The 23197-nt window shown below is 47.1% G+C and overlaps 1 long non-coding RNA gene across 3 annotated transcripts; it reads right to left on the bottom strand.

Annotated features, from left to right (window-relative positions):
- Positions 1-9407: 9407 nt before the first annotated feature.
- Positions 9408-23119, bottom strand: LOC122207362. 3 transcript variants are annotated; one of them, XR_006196791.1, is made up of 5 exons: positions 22705-23119; positions 22453-22574; positions 22196-22273; positions 10702-10783; positions 9408-9466 (listed from the first exon to the last, which is right to left on the bottom strand). It is a non-coding gene; the product is annotated as an uncharacterized LOC122207362 (long non-coding RNA). The 3 variants fall into 3 exon arrangements; XR_006196790.1 differs by lacking the exon at positions 9408-9466 and having other exon boundaries at positions 10506-10783; XR_006196789.1 differs by lacking the exons at positions 9408-9466; positions 10702-10783 and having other exon boundaries at positions 22021-22273.
- Positions 23120-23197: the final 78 nt, after the last annotated feature.

Below are 23197 nucleotides of genomic sequence, written 5' to 3'. Positions count from 1 at the left end.
TGGACAGAGTAGGAAAGGGAGTGAGGAAAGAGACTCCAACAGCTGGAAGAAAAAACGCAGGTGCAGAGGGATGAGAGCCCCCCTCCAGTGAGTGTGAGTTGTTATGGAGCACTGATGTGTACCTTGAACTAAAAGCACCTGGGGAAGTACCTTGAAGCCAGAGGGGGAGGCAGGCAGGAATAACTCATGGAGGACACTGTAAGATTTCCTCCAGTCTTGGAAGGTTCTCCTGGAAACAGTTGGGAGGAGATTGGAGAAGAGGAAAGAACCCAGGGGCAAGATTCTGTCACGGGGTGCTGAGCAGTGGAGTTAGACAGTAACTGAACGAAAGACCAATGGGGCCAGAAGGGTCTTATGGGATCATCTTCTCTGAATCTTTCCATCTTAGGGAAGTGGGGAGAATTGCCTTAATCACCCAAGACCTCACTGCTAGATTCTGTCGCAGGGTGCTGAGCAGTGGAGTTAGACAGTAACTGAACGAAAGACCAATGGGGCCAGAAGGGTCTTATGAGATCATCTTCTCTGAATCTTTCCATCTTAGGGAAGTGGGGAGAATTGCCTTAATCACCCAAGACCTCACTGCTAGTGAGGAGGAAACAGGAAAAGCTGGCTGCCAGGGGAAGAAGAGATTAGGGAGGAGAGCTCTGGAAGGGTCCAGGTGAGCAGTCATAGACCATGTTGGGCAGCTGCCAAGGCATCTCACACTCCAGTTCAGTGCATGTTGGACAGACTTCGATGGAGGGGCTGATTAGACATTTCCCAAGACCTATTGTTCCTGAAGAGAAGAAGAACACTAATAACTGAGACAGAAAACCTAGAAGAAAGAAGGGGTTGCAGGAAAGACTGCGTGTTGGTGCTGGGTGTGCGGGTTTGATCTTTGCGTGCCTGCAAGATGTCCTTATGGCGGTAAAGTTGGAGATGGGGATGGATACAGATAGTGACTGCGGAGTCATCCCCGGGGGATGGGGCTGCAATGGAACTGCTGGAGCAGAGGGGCTCACACAGGGAGATAGGATAAGTAACAAGATGAAAGCTAGAGGGGAGGACTATATAGGAGATTGAGGATGAGGCATCACAAAGGCACTGCAGAAGGAAGATGGCATTAAGGACCAACTGCCAGCAAACTTGCTCCTGGTCACACAGTCATTCGTGAACAGGACCAGACCCCAGTTCTCCGACTCCTCACTCGTCATCTCCCCCGGCACCCCACGCCACCCCCAGAGTCCCCTCCACCCTGCTTTGAGTGCAAGGATAAAGGAATCCTCCAGAAAAGCTCTAAAATGCCCAAGGATTGTAAATGCAGGGCACCAGCCCTCCCGAGACTTTGATTTCCCATGGAAATTTTCTCCGCGAAATAAAGTTGCATTATGAATGCTTTTTGACAGGCTCCACAATCAAACATTTTGCAATCATGGGAACAGCTTGGAAACAGGGGGAACATGAGCCTTCAGCACATACGACAGAGCTGCTAGGAGGTGGGGGTTTGCTCAGAGGGAAGATCCACCTGAGAGTAAGCTCAGGACCTTGGAGATGAGGGACCATGTAACAGGGGCAAGATTGATCAGGAGAGGTTGAAAGACTTGTGCAGAAAGATCTCCACCTGGGGGCTAATGTTTTCTGAATGGCTTAGTATGGCAGCCTGAGAGGAGATGGTGTGTTGAAGGGGAAAGTTCCAGGCAGGCTTTGACCTCCTTGCTCTTACGTCTGCAGTGGGGTAGGTCATGCTATCCAAATGCCTGGTCAGTCTCCAATAGCCAGTGGGCCATTGAAAGTATGGAGGGCGTGCAGGCACAGAAGAGAGCAGAGGAAGGGAGCTAACTGTAATTGAACATTGCATGCCAGCTCTATAATAGGGAGGGGATCTTGGTATTTGTTTCATTTTCCTGACACAGATACTGAGGCTTAAAGAACTTCAGTACTTTTTCAAGTCATGTAGTTAGTAAGTAATGGGACCAAGATTTGCATCTAGGGCTTTCTGACACCCAAGTCTGTGCTGTTTTCAGCACTACAGGGGAAGTGGAAAGTCCTTATACTAGGAATGAGGGAGATCCAGAGGGTTCGAAGACATGCCTGCCCGCGCCACCCCCACCCATATTATGGTGAAATCTCATATGGCTGGGCATTTTTTTGCAGAGAGAAGCTGTAACATCATCAGATTCTTAGTGTCTCCTGATTCTTGGGAGGCTAGGAGTTGTCAAAGTCCTGAGATGTGGAGAGAAGTTAGGATTATGTTCTTTAGCTGGCTCAGCATAGGTGCTTATCACAGTCCCAGCCTGCATGAGCCTAGGGCTGGGCAGCAGGACAGATTATCCGCAACACTTATCTGAGATGGCATGTTACTAGGAATTCAGTGTATGTCTTGGATGCAGCACGAGGTGCTGAGGGCGATGAAGAAGAACAGGCAGAACCCAAGAAGACTCGGTAGAGAAAGTGAGTCTTTCACCTAGACTTTGAGAAATGAACGGGACGTGTGCAAACTTTCCATTACTTGGAACACTGGCATTCCACAAGCCCAGTGGAGGGTTTTCGCCACTAAAATAGAGTAATAGAAGTTTCCATTCCCAGAGCACAATAGCTTAATGGGTAAAATTTTTTCTATATCGAGGGCTTTTTTTTTTTTTCATAAACTATTCTTAAACTTTGGGTGCCTGCTACCACTTGTCTGAGAGTGAGTGCTGTGGGTGATGCAGAGAATAAACAAGTGGAAGTAAATGCTAATGGGAAACCAGGAATGTGTTTTCTTCAAAATATTTTATGTGTGATTATTCCTTTTTTGAGTGGCAGAGAGCTGCGTACGTATAATACAGCCATATTTCCTGCTGGAAAAATCGTTCCAGGTCTGAATGATAGAATTAAATATGTCAATATTTCAGGGCATTTCACAAAGAAAAACTAAAACTTTCAGGAGCTCCACCGTCTAAACCACTTTGAAAGTCAGCAGGAGACACTGGGGCGGGGTGCCGTTCATTCCACATGATGGAAGCAGAAGAGACAACTTTTTGCAGAAGTGGGGATGAACGCAGCCTGGCAGGAGAAGAGGTCAGGCCAGGTGCCTGGAAAACTACTGTTTTAACACTCAGAAGCCATAGGAATGGTAACCTCGAGTGCCGGGTGCAGAGGAAATTCTATGACCCGAAATAGATGACTCCCAGGCCAGTGCTCCCCAACTCCTTTCCATCAGAAATCACACACTGATGCGCCGTAAGTGGGGTGCAATGCATGCTTTGTTTGGCCCTCCAGTGTTTTACAGAATGTTTTATTATTTGCCAATAATTGTAAATGGGATGATTTTACATAAAAATCCAGATTTCTGGCTTTTCTTTAAAAATCAGAAGAGGAAACAACAGTGAGGCTTCATTCTCGTGTGACAACACGTCCAGGTGAGAAGCAGCTGCCGCCTTCAGCCGACCACAGTCCTCACTACCCAAAGTGTGGTCCCTGGACCAGCAGCCCCAGGGAGCTCATCAGAGATGCAGAACCTTGGGCCTCATCCCACCCCAGACCTATCCAATCAGAATCCTTGTGCTTTGTTTGCATATCAAAGTTTGAGAAGCACTGAAGTGGCTCCTCCCAGTGGTGGCCCAGCCAGACTCTCTTGTTTACCTCAATGGTCTGGCCTGAGGACACATGATATCCTGCTCTAGATGGAGTTCACTCTTACACAAGGTACTTCCTCAATCCCACCCCTTTGACCCCCACCATGAAGCCTTAAGATAGAAGGATCCAGGGGCGCCTGGGTGGCTCAGCCAGTTGAGTGTCCGACTTCGGCTCAGGTCATGACCTCGTGGTTCATGAGTTCAAGCCCTGCGTCAGGCTCTGTGCTGACAACTCAGAACCTGGAGCCTCTTTGGGATTCTGTGTCTCCCTCCCCCAACTCGCACTTTGTCTCTCTCTCAAAAGTAAATAAACATTAAAAAAATCAAAGAAGAGTCCAATGTGAACCCGTCTTCTCCAGAGAGACCATCGCACTACTCCTCTAGGGACCACACCCCTTCAGCGCCATCCCCAGTAAAAGCCCCAGACTCCTTGGTGTCCCTCACTAGGGCACTGCATCTTCTCACTGCTGTGCACATCTGCTGATCCCACCGAACTTCCTAGCCCCACCCCCAACCCTTGTGCTGCACCCTCCATAGCTCGCAATCTATGGGCAGAAGACACCTCGACAGCTACAACCCTTCTCTGAATATTTCCTTCACCTTCTGGTCCATTTCAGCCCCTTCGCCTTCATTTCTATCTGTACTCAAGGGCTGAAAGATCTCCTCCCCCTCCCTCCCAAGTGCTACCTCCTAACCATGTATATTCTGTACTTAAACACACGTGCACACGTGCGAACACATGCACCCTTGCACACATGCGTGCACAGCTCCTTGGAGGTCAGGGCAGCCTTTACCACCAGCTGACCTTCCCTGTTGCCCCTACCTCAGTGAGACGCACTCTCTGTCTCTCTGTATCCTCTCTAACAACCTATCACTTCAGAATCCACATGGATGGTCCGCCCTTGCTGCTTAGCTACAGAGCTCCACGTTCACAATCTTGACCCTATTATTGCCAAAGCCTGCGTCACCTTTGAGAAATCTTGACTTTAAGTATCCCCCTCTGATGACAGCTTCTTATCCTACTGGCTCACTCCTGCCAGTGCTCAGACTTTCCCAATTCTGTGACCTCATCGAGGCTCCTACATGATGACCTCCATCCCCTCTCTTGACCTTTCTTTGATTGCATGCTTTGTCATTATAATCACTCTCTACCAAACACTTTTAATTCCCTCGCCACCTCTGCCTCTTCTTACTGCACGGGGCCAGCCCTGAGCGTGATTAAATCTGACTCTCCACTTGCTGCAGGGTACCGGAGGAAAACGCACGTTCGTGGGACAATGGGTCCTGCTTTAAATTCAGGGCCAGAAATCTCAAACTGGCATTCAGTGTTGCCTGGCAATCCTGTTACGCTCTCTGAGTGAGTTCACTTGCCCATTCTTCAAAATGACTATTCACACCTCCTAGTCTCCACTCAAAACTCCTACATCCTTCCCCCCAAAATACACACAGCAGCCACAGTCCTTATCTCATGCTTGCATGTGATTAGCTGCGTGTAGGTACACATGCTCTCAGATTTCCATACTGAAGGGATGTCCTCTGTACTCATCTTCTCCATCACCCCTCTTGTTTCTAGGGCTGAAGTGTCTGTGCCCCTTTCAAATGCCACCTCTCCTCCTATGGCCCCAGGAGCCATTATCTCTCCTTTCCAAAGAGCCTGCCCCTGCAATTCAGTCCCACCCCCTTGCACTGCTCCTTTCTCCCTTTCTCTGGCATCATTTCCCTCAATGTGTAAACTGGTTCCCAAATCTACCTGCAGCACACAGGCCACCATTTTAACTCTTTGGCTGCCACTCCACCTCTCTATTCCCCTTCACAGCGAAAATTTCTTTAAAAAAAAAAAAAAAAAAAAAGGTGCCCAGAGCTGTCCACACTTTTGTCTCCTATCCTAGTCATGTGGGCAACCCAACACAGCACGGACCCTACCCAAGCCATGGCCACGGCCACTGGTTATCCCATAGTCAGTCACTTATCTATTCTCACACTGTGGAAGTCAACACCGTCCATCCCTCCTTCTCTCCTGGAGCCTCTTCTTCTCTTGGCTTTGGTGACAGCTCACTTTCAGGTTTTACTCCTACCTTACAGGCCCCTCCATCTTGCTCCCCTTTGCCAGTTCTTCTTTCTTTGCTGAAACTCTAAATATTGGAGTGCCTCAGGGCTCTGTCTGGGGCCTCTTTCCCTTCTTTATCTACACTCCTTTTCCTTGGTAATCTTATGTAAATAATTCCTAGATCTATAGTTCCAGTTTTAATCACTTCTCAGAGCTCGAGTTGCAAATATCCAATGGCTAACAGGCACCCGAAGCTTAGCATGGCCAGAGCTAAACCCTTGATTCCCAAACACTGCTGTCCCCACTGCTCAAGCACATGTGCACACATGTCCACTAAACAAATGCATGCAGACACAGAGAAAATCCCAGACTGTCCCCTCCCCTTGATTCTTTCCCATCTCAGAAAACGTCACCACGGTTCACCCTATCACAAGCCAGAAATCTTGGAGGCACCTGTATCCCTCTCTTCAACTCACTGCCTTCTCCCCCTGGCAATCAATCAACAAAGGCTATTGATTCTACTTCCAAAATCCACTGAGAAATGTACATGCATATCTCCATGTTTCTACCTCTGCTGCCAACATTTTCCTCCAAGTCACCACTGTTTTTCATCACATTATGGGAATAACCTCCTAACTGGTCTCTGGCTTCCATTCTTGGTCCCTAAAATCCATTCCCATTGAAGGAGCCAGAGAGACTTTTTTAAATAAATATATCAGATCATGTCATTCCCCTGTTTAAACCCATCTATTGCATTTGGAACAAAATCCAAATTATTTCCCAGAAATTATAACACCTTACATGATTCAGCTTCCACTTTCCTCTCCAACATTACTACGTCATCCTCCTCCCCACCTCCTCTGCTACTTGAATATGCCAATCTCCTGTTCACCTCTGGGCCTCTGCACCAGCTCCTCTTTCTGGTAAGAATTCCCTCTCCCCCTGGTCCGACCACCCAATTTAAAGTAGTCACCCAATCGCTCATGACCATGACCCTGTTGTAAATCTCTGCTCCGTATGTTCCATTCCTATTTTTCTTATTCATTAATTTATTGACTATCTCTCCTCATTAGATCATAATATATGTGAGAATAGGGCATCTTGCCTTAATCACTGTTAGGTTCTCAGTGCCTAGTATGGTACCTAGCACAGAATAAGAACTCAATAAATACTTGTTGAAGGAAGGCATGAAAAAATGTTACCAAGAAACAAAAATTGCTAATCTTCAAGATTACAGGGTAATATTTAGCCTTCTCCAGAAAACAGATTATTTTTAAAAGTCTGAGCACCTTACTGCATTTGAATGCAAATGGACACTTACTAATTACAAATGAGACTTATCTATACACCACAGCCTCTCTGGCAAGACCTCTATCTGGAAACACTTTGGCAGTTAGAAGTTCTGGTGGCTTATAAATTGGAAAGCTTTCTTTTAAACTTTTTTTGTTTTGCTTTAAAAACCTCCTTTTTATTTGCTAATTCGAGCTCAGCTCTCAGCTCCCCCCAAAAACAAGGTTTTGCTATACATATAGTGGCCTGACTCCCCCAACTAAGAATGTACATTCATTCATTCATTTGTTCATTCATTCATTCAAGTGTATGTTGGGACCCATCATGCAGGTACTAAGAATACAGAACTGAGTCTCATCTCTGTCCTCAAAGGATTCCCAATCTACTCACCAAACAGACATAAATAAATACATTTCTGGAATAGAAGGTAAATGACATAAGAAATGTGTGAACAGGGGTAAATGGGAGGAGAGACCCCAGAGAGATCTACCATAGTCAAGGAAGCCCTGTGACTCCTGCTTAAACATATTTTCTCATTTAACCTTTACCCCAAACCAGTGAAACAGGGAGTTTTATCCCCAGTTTACAAGGAAATCAAGGCCCAAAGAGATTAAACTATTGGCTCAAGGTCACAAAGGGGCAAGTGTCCAGATTAGGCCAGATCAGAATTCTTATTCAGTTCTTCTGATCAGGCATTGTCCCCACTGGCAGCTACCTCCACACTTGTGTCCTGGGAACTTATTATCTGCTCCAGACCTTCCTGGTGCCACCTGCCTGCCAGATAACAGTGACTGTCTGCTGCTGGCCTGTATGTGTCTGGTGGTATTGCAGAATAGTTCTCACTGTCCAGCAATGGACATTCCTGCCACTGACCCCTTGATATCCAGCCCTGCTTTTGTCTCCACTCTGCTCCATCTGTCTCAGGGGCCTTCCTGTCTCATGGGGAAGTTGGACATCTAAGTCGATTTTGACACCATGATATGCTAAGTGCTATCAGGAGAGATGAGCAAGGTCCCATGGGAGGACAGAGACTGGAGCACAAAAATCAGCCTGGAGGAATCAGGGAAAGTTTCACAGAGAAAGTGATGGCTAATGCACGTCTTAAAGAATGATCATCTGCAAAACAGAAAGGGGTAAAGGACAGTCAGGTATGGGAGGGAAAATGTGGATGAAGGAGCTCCATGGGGATTCCATACGGATCCATCCATGACTTTTCCATGGAGAAGAGATCCAATGCATTTTGGGTGAGCACATCTGGGGATGGTGGAGCTGATGGTGATGAAGGGTGGAGTGAGGAGCTGAGTTGACTCAAGAACTAGGCAGCACTGAGCCTGTGGGCTGCGGGTGGAGGCGTCACAGAATTTTGACACTGAAGGATGCAGAGGAAGAAAATATGGCTAAGGCTGAATGTCTCTCATGTACAGAAGGCTTTGTGATACTGACAGCCACATCAACCCACCAGTCAAAAGGTGGCTTGAGTCCATGCAAGTGTATGGCACAGAAGGAAGGCAAAGATGAGACAGACACTTTTCTGTGCCAAGGGAGCTTTCAGTCTGGCTGGAGATAAGAGATTTGGACACATGCAAAAACCAGTAATATAATGAAGCAAGTCGATGACAAGTGTCAAGGATGTGGCTTGAACCATAGGCAGCTAGCGCGTGGAGGAGACGAAACGTCCAGAGAAGTTGAACAAATTCTTAGAAGAGCCTGTGGAATCTGTTAAGAATCACAGAGCTACTCTGGAGAGGATTGAGGAGTGTAGAATCAGGGTTCAATGTGTGGTTGAAGAACAATGGGCTTGTTATGGAAAGCTTCCTAGAGGAGAAGCCCACCAATTGTCAGCCTAGTCCAGCCCTGAATGTGTTAGCAGGCCCACCTGGCTCTAGGCCATTTGGGCAGGCCCCGTATGAGACTCTGGCCCCTCTGGAATGTTCACAGTCTTGTGTCTTACCTACCTTGCCCTCTTACCTGCCCCAACTTGGATTCCTGACTCCTGGTCCCTGGCCGGTCTCAGTTTCCCTCCTATTCCTCAGTCCAGCTGCTTGAAGCCACATCTAGACAAGACCTCGACTCACCTATTAGGCTACAGTTTGCATATGTCCCTTGGGTATATGAACTTCTGGTCTCTCTGAGTAGCATCTCAAGCCCACCCAACCTCAATCCAGGACCCTGTCTTGCCCAGCCTATCCAGATCTGTCCTGGTCCCCAAGAAGGAGAAGGTGGCATGGCATCATGGGTATAAGCCATAGAGGCAGACTCAGTCTGGAATTAATGAGTAGGAGCAGGAGGGGAGCTGTGAAGAGGATATGGGTTTTCCCCAAAGGTTTGTCATCCTCAGATACACAAAAATGATGGAATGGACTGAATCAGGGAAAATCACCTCCCTGCCCTGCAAGCCCCCAAACCAGAGCTGTGGCTTTTCTGGGTAGGAAGGCTGAGTTAAGAGTTACTGATCACTTACAGTTCTCATGTGGATTTAACCAGTCAATGGACAGTATTATGGTCATCCGACTCTCCCAGGAGTGGCCAGGCTCTAGGTAAGGGCAGCAAGCAAGCAGAGGGACACTGACAATGTCAGACAACACAATCATACACATAAACCCACATACATACATATGAACATATACAGACACCAAGAACTGCACAAGAACCACACACAAAACACAAGCACACACATAAACTTGCACAAAGTTACCCATAAACACACACACACACACACACACACACACCCCTCCACAAAAAAACCAGTTTGCAATTTAAATCCCTAGCACCAGAGTCAGGATTTCACAGGTGGCCCCTTCCACTTTGCAAACTTCCTCACAAGGAACCCCTTGGGAGGGCCCTTGGGAGGGCCCTTGTTCTGCATGGGTGTGGGATTGTGGAGGCTCTCAGAAGGACTTAAGGACATCTCCTGCTAATGTCACATGCCACTTGCTGGTGGCATGAATTGATCTCTGTTTATTCACAGCACATTTTCTTTTGCTAAGCAACATTAAGTTTGAATCAAAATATGTGACTGCTATATAATTATTCTTGGTGCTGCTTCCCTTGGGTTGCATTTTTCTTGCTATTTATTTGTTCAGGAGTGGGTAGGGGCATTCATCTCAAGAGACGTCATCAGTCTGAGGCAGGCCTTTACCCAGCACCCTGGCAAAGGGGCATCAGCACTCAGGGCAAATCCCAACCTGACCCCACCTCACCCTAAGCCCACTCCAGTTTATCTCAAGGACCACTAAGCATCTCTCTTCAGAAGTTGTGTAGCTGTGTATCCACAACCCAATTTTGAATGATGCAGTGCAGGGAGGCAGCCAGGAATTACCCAAAATTTACTTGGCCCAACCCCAACCCCTCTGAGCCTCAGCTTCCTTCTACGTGCAAGGAGGATGGTTAGACTATAGATAAGGTAACCATTTCCAGATTATGCCTGTAAACAGAGTAATTATTGATGGTATCTCAGTATCAGTCAGTGATTGCTGTAATAATGCTGCTTAACAAACCACCCTAAAATTCAATGACTTAAAACAACAATCCATTATGCTCGCTCGTGAGTCTGTGGATATGCTGGGCTTGGCTGTACACAGTGAATTGGGTCTGGGTCTGTTTCGTGTATCCTTCATTCTCCATGGACCCACAGGCTAGTCAGGACATGTTCTTCTCATTGGCATGAGAGCAGAACAAGAGAGTAAGCCCATGTCATGTCCCTAACACCCCATCACCCAAAGTAAGAGACATGGCTAAGCCCAATATCAACAACGTGGAGATGCATACTCTGCCCACAGAAGGAAGAGCTGGGGGAGGCGAGGTAAACTTTTGTTGAACAGTAATCCAAACCAGGCGTTGGAAACTGTTTCTGTAAAAAAAAAAAAACCAGAGAGTAAATATTTTAAGCCTTGCAAACCATGTGGTCTCTGTTGCAACTACTCAACTCTGCCATTACAGTTTAGAACTCTGCAGCCATGGGTAATGGCGTGGCTATGCTCCAATAAACTTTATTACAGAAACAGGCACAGTTGCCACCCTCTGATTTAAGCTGTGACAAATTCCTTTCATTCTCAAAGCGACCTGGTTTGGATGATGAATTGCACGATCACCCTAACTATAAGAGTTTCTCTGTAGGTGGTCCCGGACAACCCACATCAGAATTACTTGAAATGAGGAGCAGGTATGCCTATCAAACATGCAGATTCTAGGGCCCCAGCCCTGAATCTTGGGCCTGGGCCTGGGCCTGGGAATCTAGAGGTTTAACTAGCTTTGGCCAGGTGATTTTGATGCACATTAACATTTGATTGCCATTGGATTGATTGACCTTAATCATCTCCTCTAAATCCAAAATTTAAGGAAATCTGTCCTTGGTTTGGAAGGCTTTTTAGAATCAGGATGTTGGCTCTTCCTCTTGAACTAATTTTAAACAAGGCCCCTTCCCTACACACGTGTGAATATCCCAAGGCTGGGACCAGGGTGAGGCACATAGAGACACGATATTTACAGAGGCGTTCACTCCCAGGGTCACACAAGAGCTGGGTTAGCACCCGAGAATAAGTGCCTCGTTAAGCCATGCTCCCCAGCATTTCACTTGCTTTACCCTAATCCTGGCCCTGGCTTATCTATGCATACACATGTGCACATATTCATTCACACACACCCACGTCTCCCTCCACACACGTACGCACACACACATACTCACTACACAGAACTCGCTTGGTGTGCCCAGAGTCTCACCAAGTCTCACCCCCTCCGCAGTCTAATTTGAGGATCATGAATGCCTCCTTCCCTGCACTATTGATTCACTTGAAATTCCACTATTAGTCATCTATTCCTTTAAATCTTAGAAAAGTTTCTCTCTGACATCATCTCCCAGAAAACACAAGCACACCCTGGGGGAAGTCATACCTGAAATTTTAGCATTAATCTAAACTAATGAAAGCCAATTTCAAAGCAATACAGACCTTGGGAAGAAGAAAAAGTTGTAAGGGGAGCCCTGGGTGGCTCAGTTGGTTGGGTTTCTGACTTTGGCTCAGGTCATGATCTCATAGTTTGTAAGTTCAAGTCTCATAGTTTGTAGGTTCGCATTGGGATCTGTGCTGACAGCTCAGAGCCTGGAACCTGCTTCGGATTCTGTGTCTCCCTCTCTCTGCCCCTCCCCCTCTCATGCTCTGTCTCCCTCTCTCTCTCAAAAATAAACATTAAAAATGTTTTTTAAAGATGTAAGCAGAGAGAAGAAATGTTCATTCAGTGAGTGTTTATTGAGCAATGACTGCGTGCCGAGCCCTGATCTAGGTACTAGAGAAAAATAGCATTACCCAACACTTGTGGTGGGATTCATAGTGAATTAAGAACGCTTTTTTTAAAGATTTATTTATTTTTGAGAGCGAGCGCGAGCGGGGAAGGGTCAGAGAGAGAGGGGGACAGAAGATCCAAAGCGGGCTCTGCGCTGACAGCAGCAGGTCCAATGTGGGGCTCAAATTCAGGAGCCACGTGAGATCATGACCTGAGCCAAAATCGAACATTCAACCAACTGAGCTACCCAGGCACCCCTTAATTAAGAACTTTCTGAACTTTCTAGATAAGGTGAGTAGGGCAAGAATAATTATCAGCATCCCTAGCTTGCATCTGAGGAGACCAAACTCTGGCAGCTTAAGAGACCCTGACAGTAGTTTTTTTCCTCTGATCCACTCACGCCCAATGGCCTGCTGGCCACAAGGGGACCTGGAGGTGTGTCACCAGCCCAACTGGCAGCCTGGCTTAGCAGCACAGACCTTCACAAAATACAGCAGAGAGCAGAGGCAAGCTGTCTTTTTCTCTTGTTTTCTGAGTTTTAGCGCTGCTGACATTTCCACATTTGTGGCACTTGGTTATGTATTAGGCATTTAAGGTGCATTTATATTTATAATATTAACCTTTTTAGAGGGGCCACCTTTAAAGCAGTCAATCCTTGCCTGCTTAAAATACAATTCTGAGTGTTACCTGCAGTTCCAGCAGTTGGATTTAATGAATCAAAGGTATGAAATGTTGGGGGGGGGGAAGGTTTGACAGGGGAGGGGGGTGGGGGGAGCAGGCAGATTTTGCTAGCAAATGACCTACAGAGGAATATCAGATAGCTCTCTGATTGTCACCACTGCCAGATCTGGCTCTGGCTCTTCTTGCTGTGGCTAAGATGATGTCAAAGAGGTATATCTCTTCCCTTCCCAGGGTGTCAGGGTCTGGAGCCATCACAGCCCTGGGTGTGCACACGGTCAAAAAGAGAGGCAGATTTATCCTACCCCCACTCAGAAGACACTGCCTCTGGCACACCTGGGTGGCTCGGTTGGTTAAGTGTCTGACTCTTGGTTTCGGCTCAGGTCATGATCTCATGGTTTGTGAGACTGAACCCCGAGTCAGGCTCTGCACTGACAGCATGGAGCCTGTTTGGGATTCTCTCTCTCCCTCTCTCTCTCTCTCAAAATAAGTAAATTAAGCATTTTAAAAAAAAAAAAAAAGGACACTGCCTGCCTGGCATAGGGAAAGAAAAGGCGCCCACCTCGAGGGCTAGGCACTGTGCTGGGGGTGGGAAGGACCCCTGTCAGGGGCCAATTTCTTCATCTGCCAGAGTTTGGTCTCTTCGGATGCAAGCTAGGGATGCTGATAATTATTCATGCCCTACTCACCTTATCTAGAAAGTTCAGAAAGTTCTTAATTAAGGGGCAACTGGGTGCCTTTGTTGGTTGAACGTCCGACTTCGGCTCAGGTCACGATCTCACACTCTCTCCGATCCAAATGGAGACGCCAAAGTGGCCTCTTAAAATACAGATTGAATCCCCTGAGTGCATAGCAGGGGTCAGCAAACTGCAGCCCACAGGCCAAATCCAAACGCACTCTACTTTGTAAATAAGGTTTTTTTATCAGAACATAACCACGACCATTCATCCATGTATTATCGATGGCTGCTTTTTTCCTAAGGAGGCTCTCTTTTTTCGTTAAAAAAAAAAATTACTGTGGTGAAAAGAAAGATAATGTAAAATTTACCATTTAAACATTTCTAAGTGTACGGTTCAATCACATTAAGTATATTCACATTGTTGTACATCAAATCTCCAGAATTGTTCATTTTGCTGAGCTGAAACTCTGACCTATTCAACAATAACTCCCCTTGGCCCTACGCCCCAGCTCCAGGCAACTACCACTGTACTTTCTTTCTGTATGAATTTGACGACTCTAGGGGCCTCGCATAAGTGGAATCGTGCAATATTTATCTTTTATGCCTAGCATACTTAGCGTAGTATCCTCCAGGTTCATCCATGTTGTAGCCTAGAGAGACTTTTTAGACTTTTTCTCCTCATCTTCCCAAGAAATTTTAGTATCTCAAATATGCTGTATATCTGTTTGTGCACCGTGACCCTTTGGAAGGCCACAAACCGTTAAAATATCCAAGATTGTTCGCCCTCCTTCCCAAGAACTGATTTTCACCATCAGCAACAATTCCCCCCGCTAGGAATGCATGCTCTCGCCAGCACCCCTGGCCATGCCCGTGCACGCGGGCCTTTGTACCTCTGATTTGCACTTACTGCCTGGAATCACCTTTCCCCCCTTTTCTTCAAAACCCAAGCTGGATGTCACCTCCTCTAGGAAGCCACCCTGGGGGTCTCACCCGCTTACACCCTTCCTCCCGGTCAGCCCAGCTCTCCTCCGCCACGCATCTCTCATGGGAGGCTCCCATCTCCGTTTACTCCCAGCTTCTCCTGGTAGCCTGTGAGTTCCCTTTTGCCAGACCTGTCCTCATCCTCCTGCTTCCAGAGCCAGCGGGGGCCCAGAGCAGTACGGTCACCCGATGGATGGTCACCAAATGCATGACCTCATTGTATCCTCACAAAAATGCTGACAGCATCACTAGCCCCATTGAACAGTGGAAGAAACTGAGGCTCTGCCCCAGGTCCCACACTTCCCAGGGGAAAGCCTAGCAAGAACTTCGGAGTCAGTCCATCTTAGGTTGAAAATCTGGATTCTGCTCTTAACCACTGCATGTCCTTGGGCAACAACACTTCTCAGAGCCTCAGTTTCCACAACCGTAGAAGGTAGAATCATGATGAGGCTCTGTGAGGTCACCAGTGGCCTAGGCAGTCCTCAACAAATGGTAGCCATGGTTACTCTATGAAGTGGTGGAGTCAGGGTTTGAACCCAGGTCTGCTAGACTGCAGAGTCCAAGCATTTTGGGTTCTGTTGCTGTTCCCTCACCGGAGTGCCAATGGCAGGGCCTGATGGGGGCCCTGGGACCACTTATCTCTCCCATGTCCCCTCTCTGAGAGGGCAGGACCACTCACGAGCATAAAGCCAGCTCTGGTGGGGTGTTTGAAGAGCCCCAAATTAAAAAGGGAGCTGGATGTTCTCGGAAGACATTTCCATCCGGCCCAGGCAGCCTGACAAATCACCCTTCTCTGCTCTAGGAATATTTCTGTCTCAAGAACCAAGGCTATTTGTCTAGATTCAGAGTCTTTCCGGTTCCTCTGTGCCATGAGCACACTGACAAATCTGACCGTCTGGTGCCTTTTTGTAGCAGCCAACAGAAGCCCCGTTACCTCGTGTGTGACAGGTTACACCACAATCAACAGGCCTGGCTTTGTAGAATCAGTCAGGCTCCAGCCGGCTCTCCAAAGAGAGAGAGAGAGAGGCTCAGACAGAACCTGGAAACGCCAATCGCTCTCCAGACACAGGCAAGCCTTGAGCAACTCACTTAACCTTTCTGGGCTTCACGGTCCTCACCTGCAGAACTGGATGAATGATACCCCCCACAGCCCTGTGAGGACCAACCAGATCCTGTAAAGCATACAGTAGGCGCTCATCTCCTTCAGGCCCCTGCCAGGCACTGGGGAAAGGAAGCCCTTGTCCGGGTGCAAAAACTTCAGGGGTGCCAAAAATCTCAAGATAAAGCAGATTTAAATGCAATACTTCTTATACATTTTTAAAAGTTTATTTATTGAGAGAAAGAGGGAGAGTGAGGAAGAGAGACCGAGAGAGAGAGAATGAGCAGGGGAGGGGCAGAGAGAGGGGGACAGAAGATCCAAAGTGGACTGTGCTGACAGCAGTAGGCCTGACGCGAGGCTCCATCTCACGAACTGTGAGAGCATGACCGGAGCTGAAATCAAGAGTCAGCTGCTTAATGGACTGAGCCACCCAGGCGCCCCTAAATACAGTACTTTTTAAAAATCATGGGGCACCTGGGTGGCTCAGTTGGTTGAGCGTCCGACTTCGGCTCAGGTCATGATCTCACAGTTTGTGGGTTCGAGCCCCGCGTCGGGCTCTGTACTGACTGCTTGCTCAGAGCCTGGAGCCTGCTTCAGATTCTGTGTCTCCTTCCCTCTCTGCCCCTCCCCTGCTCACGCTTTGTCTCACTCTGTTTCTCAAAAATAAATAAAATGTAAAAAAAAAAAAAAAATTAAAAAAAAAAAATCAAAATTAAGGAGGGGCGGGGCCCTGAGGGCGCAGGGGTGGGGCTCACGGCCCCGATGACCTTCCCTGAGAATTAAACACCTTCTCCCCCTCCAAATAAATAAATAAATAAATAAAAATCAAAAACTAAATAAAAATCAAAATTAAGGTCAGAAAAGAAACACCTCGCGATGAACAAAAGATCTGCATTTTAAATAAAGATAGGCTTAGTACTAGTCATTTTTCCTTTTGCTGCAGGCCTCATCCAGTATGGCTTGGCTCAGCTTGACGTGGCATTTCTCCTTGCTCTTTCCTTGTGAAGAATAAAGAACCTCAACAGAATAAATGAGTGACCTAGAGACACTGGAGTTATAAACCCCATTTTTTAAAGCTTTGAAATGATCCTGAAACTGTCTCGAAGGACAGAGAGCCTGGGGGCAGGGAGGTGTCTGAGGCCAGGGGACGGCCAGCAGCAGGTTGAGAAGGCAGATGCAGGTCTGTGACTGTCCCAGGACCACCCTGCTCCTACCCACCCCCCCCCCCCCCCGCCCTACTCTTCCATGGAGTGGCTCGGGGTGGGGGTGCTGAATGGCAGGGACAGAAGCAGAGGAGAGATTTGACAAGCTCAGCAGGGAGATTAGCTCCAAAGTTTTGGACGTATGGTGAAATACCAGAAGGCCTCCAGGACCACCCTTGGAAAACTAGCTGCTGGCTGGGCCCTCATCAGTTCCAGGGAGCTGCCCATGGAAATCCCGGGTCCAGACAGCTCTGGTCCAAGGGAAGCCCTTTACTGTTCCCTGTTCCCTCCTTCCACTACAGGGCACAGCCTAGATCTCTGCCCCAGGCTTTCCGGGCAACCTCCCCCTTTGTTCCAGTCCCTTCCCTCCCTCCCTTTGGCTCTCTTCCTCCCTCCAGACCTCCTGGTTTCCAGGCCTGGATTCTAGGCACTGTATCTGGATCCTGCACCCAGCCTGCCCCGAAAGGAACTCTCCCAGAGTCATCACCAGTCCATTCGCCCATCTCCCTACTGCTGCTAGATCAAGCCCAGACCGTGTGTGTGGTATACCTAGTTTATCACACTCTCCCTCCTCCTGTGCATGCCCCACTCTGCCACAGCACATTGGCACCCCAGAACTTTGGTGCCTGGTGCTTTTGCATACTTAGGCTCTTCTCTCTAAACGCTTCCTTTTCTCTCCTAATTACCCCTCAAGTCTTCACTCTAATGCCACCTCCATGCAAAGGAAACTCTGCAGGTGCCTGGGTGGTTCAGTTGGTTAAACGTAGGACTTTGAGTCGGTCATGATCTCACGGTTCACGAGTTTGAGCCCCACGTCGGGCTCTGTGCCGACAGCTCAGAGCCTGGAGCCTGCTTCAGATTCTGTGTCTCCCTCTCTCTCTGCCCCTCCCTTGCTCGTGCTCTGTCTCTCTCTCAAAAATAAATAAACATTAAATTTTTTTTTTTAGAAAGGAAACTCTGCCTTAGTTCCTCCCCCTTCTATGAGTCTCCTGTTTCTGTGTAGCACTTGTGTGTCCGGGGATGGGAGCTGGCAGGCTGAACTGTATGTAGGGACTGTCTTTGTCATCTTTGTGGCCCGAAATCCTAACGTGACATAGTTGCTTCCTGCATATTTGATCAATAATTCTGAGCTTGGACATTGTCACCTTCATGCACATGTGGCTGTAGCCCCTCAGCTGGGGACCCCCTTGTGCTTGGACCTGCTTCTGTCATGCACGTGGCCAATCCTGGTGGCAGCCACAGGGCATGGCATTTTTCTTCTTTTGAAGCCCCTAAAGAGTATAGGTTCTCCCAGAGGTCAACCAGGCTTATGCGTCCCCTGACCCACCCAGACAGCTCCTGGGACAGCCCGGAGTGGTGGAAAATGCCTGGATTTTGAAACCCCTCGTATATGAGTGTGAAACCTATCTCCCCTACCTTCGACCTCTGTCACTTCGCCTGCACTACTTAGATTAAACTAAACCACAGTTTCTTCAACCCAAAAATGAGACCAAGCTTTCCCAATTGCTAATTTGTGAGAACGTGAAGGGAACGTGTGTAAATTACCTGGCACATAGTGGGTGTTCCAGCAATTCTGGCTTTCATTATGTGATTTTGTTTTCCTTTCCGTTAGAACAAGGCATGTCCATCCTTCTGCCCTGGCTTTATTTTTGGCTTTCAGGACCCACCCCATAGCTAGCGGTTTTAGGTGGCTGACAATTATCATTTTATCTGGACACTTGAGCTGATATTAGCCTAACTGCTTGCATTAATATTTTCCCATTTCTGGGGTTCTCACAGTTTAATGTAAAAAAAAAAAAAAGGAATAATAGATCTGTCTCTTTTGAATCCAGCTGCCAGACTTGGCTCAGATTACACTGTTTTACAGACTTGGAGAAAGAGCAAATAACTGGCAGGTCTGGCAGCCCCAAGTTTTCAAAGCGATGAGTCAATCCTGACTTATTGTTATTATCTCCTAATAGTTTACACTGTATTATTCAGTAATTACTCTGTGAATCACCCTGACAGCCGGCATGTGTGCAGCTTGCCTGAGTTATTCCTCAGTCTTCCGCTGCCCACAGGGAGACGACCCCCATCACCTGCCGAATACAGAGGACCCTTTGTCAATCCTTGTCAGGAGAGGATGACACACGAGCCACCCGAGCCACCATGGTCTTGGGTTGGGTTGCTCATTTGGGGAGAAGGAACAGTTGCCTGCATTCTAAATAACCCCTACAAATAACACAGCCCATCTCCCCTCGTTTTGGGAGGGCCAAAGATCCTCCCTTCAGATAAGAATGGCCTCTTTGGTCAAACCTTTCCTCAACTTTGAGGACAGCGCGCCAGCTGGGTTGATTGCCAATGGGGTCTGTTTGGAACAGGCTATGTGGCCGTGGCCATTGGGGGACAGGTCTCTTTTCCTTTTTGCATTAAACTGTGAGAACCCAGCAATGGGAAAATCTAACTGGGCAGGACTGGGGGCCAACTCAGCAGCCGATTTTCTGTCTTCCAAGGCATGCCCTCCCCCTCTTAGCCCCTGCAGAGTAGAGCCGAAGAGAAGGCAGAGATGTCACACAATGGAAGTACATCCGCTTCGGAGCCAGGCAGGCCTGAATTTAGACCCCAGGCGTGCCCCTCACTCCTGTAGTGACTTTCTCCACACCCTCTGAGCCTCAGTTTCATTGTCTATGAAATGGGCACATTAACACCTGTCTCCTAAGATGCCTCAGCCAACGCCCCTCCTCGGAGCTTCTTTTACAATAAAGGTTATGAGGCTCCCTTTTGGAAAGCATAGACTCTAGAAGGCCTCGGGGTTTCAAACTCAGACGAAAGATGCTGCCGCCCAGGGGATTCGAAAATAGTTGTTCTTCTCAGACACTTAATTTTAGACTTAGAGCAACTGAGCCTCTCCTTGTCCAGCCTCTTCCTGAGGGTGCTGAATACGTCCATTTTGCAGCTCCAGGCTGAAGAAAGAGTTTGTTGTGTCAACACCACTGAAGAGGGGTCTTCCTCACAAACTGGCTTTTTGTTTGAGGGGCAGCCCCAGTCCAAGGCCCTAGGAAGACTTTGCAAATTGTCAGAAATGATGCATCAGTGTGCAAAATGCAAATCTGCCTGGCAACAGTGGAGCCTCCACACCCATAATCCCCTTTGCTACTCCCTCCCCTCCCCCGGGACCCCAGAGGCGTAGCCAAACGATTTTTCTAACATCCAGAAGACTTTCTAATTGCTTTTTAAAGTTTCTTTTTCCCCCCTAACTCTGTTTACTTATTATGACAGAGCCTATTTTATTATGAAAGGAGTATGTACTCACTGTGTTTCAAAAAAATACAGATAAGTGGAAAACAGGAAGGGAAAAATTGCCCATCATAATACCACCCAAAGAAAACTACTTTGAGCTCCTTGGTGTATTCTCTTTCTGTTATTTTGTTGTGTTGAGATATTTTTCCATGCTTACAATCCTGCATAAACAATTTTGATTCTTACTCTTTCCCCTTTGTGTTTTTCCATAAGAAGTCTCCTTTATGATGACTTTCTGATAGTGTTTTAAATGGCTGCATGATTTCCCACTCTTCAGACTCGGCTCAGCCTCTGTAATCACCCCACCAGCGCCGAACATTTGGGGGGTGTCCAATTATTTTCATAGCGTAAATAAGACCCCGATAAGCATCTCCAGGCATGAAGCTTTCTCTACTCTTTCAGATTATTTCCTTAGGAAATTACTTGGTCAAAGGGAATGGACATTTTTTTTATGTCTCCTGATCCATATCATCAAATTACTTCTCAAGACATTTCACTTTTTAGAAACAAACCAAGAAAGGAGTATGAAGGGAGGAGGTCTGGCCTTCTATCATCTTGCCAAAGTGAAATTCCTGGAATTCTGCCCAAGGCTAGACCCTTCATAAAGAGTCAGTGGGTGGAATGGTTACTAAGAGAGTAAAGCTTAAATATTCTCACCATACATACACAACGATGGTCATTATGTGATGGGACGGAGGTACTAGCTAATGCTATGGGGGTAATCATTGGGCATTTGGGAGGGCAGAGATTTTTTATTACAGATTGAAGAGACTGTGTGTAGGTAATAAGATAGATTGGTACCTAGAAGTCCGTGAAAATCCAATGAGGGACACTTTCTCTGGGCATACTGTGATAATTCCTGTATGAATCTGAGACCTTGGGGGTGGAAGCAAGGGCCAGAGAAAATGTTCTAAAGCCACTTTCACCACATTGTTGTTGTCGAGCACTTGAAATGAGGCTGGTCCAAAGTGAGACTTGCTGTCAGGATAACATACTTGACAGATTTCTAAGACTTGATCAAACAACAACAACAAAAAGAATGTATAACATCTATTAATTATTTTTATGTTTATTATATGTTGCAATTATATATATATATATATATATATATATATATATATATATAGGGTTAATATATATATATATATATATAGGGTTAGATAAAACATTGATTTTGCCAATCAATTTCACTCGGTTCTTTTCACTTTCGTTTGAAACAGAGTTACTAGAGGAACGCCTGGGCGGCTCAGTCGGTTAAGCATCCGACTCTGGATTTCGGCTCAGGTCATGATCTCACAGTTCGTGAGTTCAAACCCCACATTGGGCTCTGCACCAACAACACAGAGCCTGCTTGGGATTCTGCCTCCCTCTCTCTCTGTCCCTCCCTGGCTTGCTCTCTATCTCTTTCAAAATAAAAAATAAAATAAAATTTTTTAAAAATTTTAAAAATTAAGAACAGATTTTTATTAAAAAAATTTTTTTATGTTTATTTATTTTTGAGGTGTGGGGGAGGGGCAGAGAGAAAGGGAGACACAGAACCGGAAGCAAGCTTCAGGCTCCAAGCTGTCAGCACAGAACCCAACACGGGACTAGAAGTCATGAACCGTGAGATCATGACCTAAGCCGGTCGGGCACTCAACCGACTGAGCCACCCAGGAGCCCCCAAAAACAGATTTTTTAAAGCAGAGTTACTGGAAAATGGAAAAGTACATAAATGTCTCGCATTATATGTGTGGGGTAGCGCTGGTGGCAGGAAGCTCTGGTATTTACCTCTCTGGCACCAAGAAGGCTGAGGCAACCCTCATAACCACAGGGGGCTTCTGGAAAGTTGACACCACTTAGTCACTTGGCATGACCAGCTAGTGGGAAAGAATCCTCTGCCAGTAAAGTAGCAATTTTGAGCCTTCACTGAGCGTCAGCTTTACCAGACACGGATGCTCTACCCTCTGCATCCCAGAGATCCTGACTCGGTTCGTCTGGGGGAGGGCACAACATCCTAATTTCCAAAAGCTCCCCACGTGATCCTAATTCACAGCTTAGGTTGAGAACCACATGACGGTCACGCACGCTGGATCCTGGCTCTGTCACCTGATGGCAGGATGACTTTGGGCATTCAGCTAGTCTTTCTCACCCTTCCTTGCTCATCTGTAGAATAGGGATAACAAAAAGGTTGACGTAAGGACTAAATGATGCTGCTATCCACCCTACCTGGTACAAAGAAAATGCGTAAATAAAATTCGTAGCTTTTTTTTAACATGTGGGTTATGAATTACTGCTATTTAACATAACAAAGGCCTGTCTTTGACTCGTGAGTCAGTACAGACCTTTGCAAGAGTGCAGATCAAAACAGGTGGCAAAATAAAATGGGTGCCTTTCATCTGTGTCATTCAGTTCAGTGCCTCTGGTGACTCAGAAAGTAATTATTCAGAAGAAACTGAGGCAGCACCTGGAGGAGTAAACATGAAATAATAAGTGAGGTTTTCAAAACAAACACTAAACATTCTGACTCCCCCTCTTACCTGCTGTGCAGACCTGAATGAGCTAATCTTACCCTCTCTGAGCTGTAGTTTCCTTACCCGGATGATGAAGATTATAGTAGTGATGCCTTGAATAGTGTTGTCAAGAGGTTAAATGAGTCAGGGAGAGTTAGCTGTCTTTAGGAGCCCTGTGGTTGGGTCAACGAGTGAGATCACATGGACACGGCTTCCTCGTCTGTAAAATGGAGCTAAGGTGGCCGAGCCCCTGGAGTGTCTCCTTCTGGTAGTGTCCATGTACAGGCTCTGGCTCAATACATGCATCCTTGATTCTTATGATCCTGGCTCATCTCTGACTCTGTGGGATGCTGGGCCCAACGCACTTCTCTCAGCCCTACCAGAGGCCAGATGCCCCGTCACTTGAAAAGTTCAGAGTGAGTTGGGAAAATTAGGAGACAGGTGGTGTCTAGTTCCAGACACCCCTCCCAGCAGACTCCCCAAGAGGGTGGAGTGAGGAGCCGGGGGCAAACCTAGATGCTTCAGCCCTGAGGAGATACAGCTCCTTACCTCATAATGGGCAGTGCTGATTTCAGTA

Source organism: Panthera leo, chromosome E1 (assembly GCF_018350215.1).
Source record: "Panthera leo isolate Ple1 chromosome E1, P.leo_Ple1_pat1.1, whole genome shotgun sequence".
Taxonomy (NCBI): domain Eukaryota; kingdom Metazoa; phylum Chordata; class Mammalia; order Carnivora; family Felidae; genus Panthera; species Panthera leo.
The sequence above is the reverse complement of the archived record's forward strand: the minus strand, read 5'-3'. Positions and strand labels throughout refer to the sequence as shown.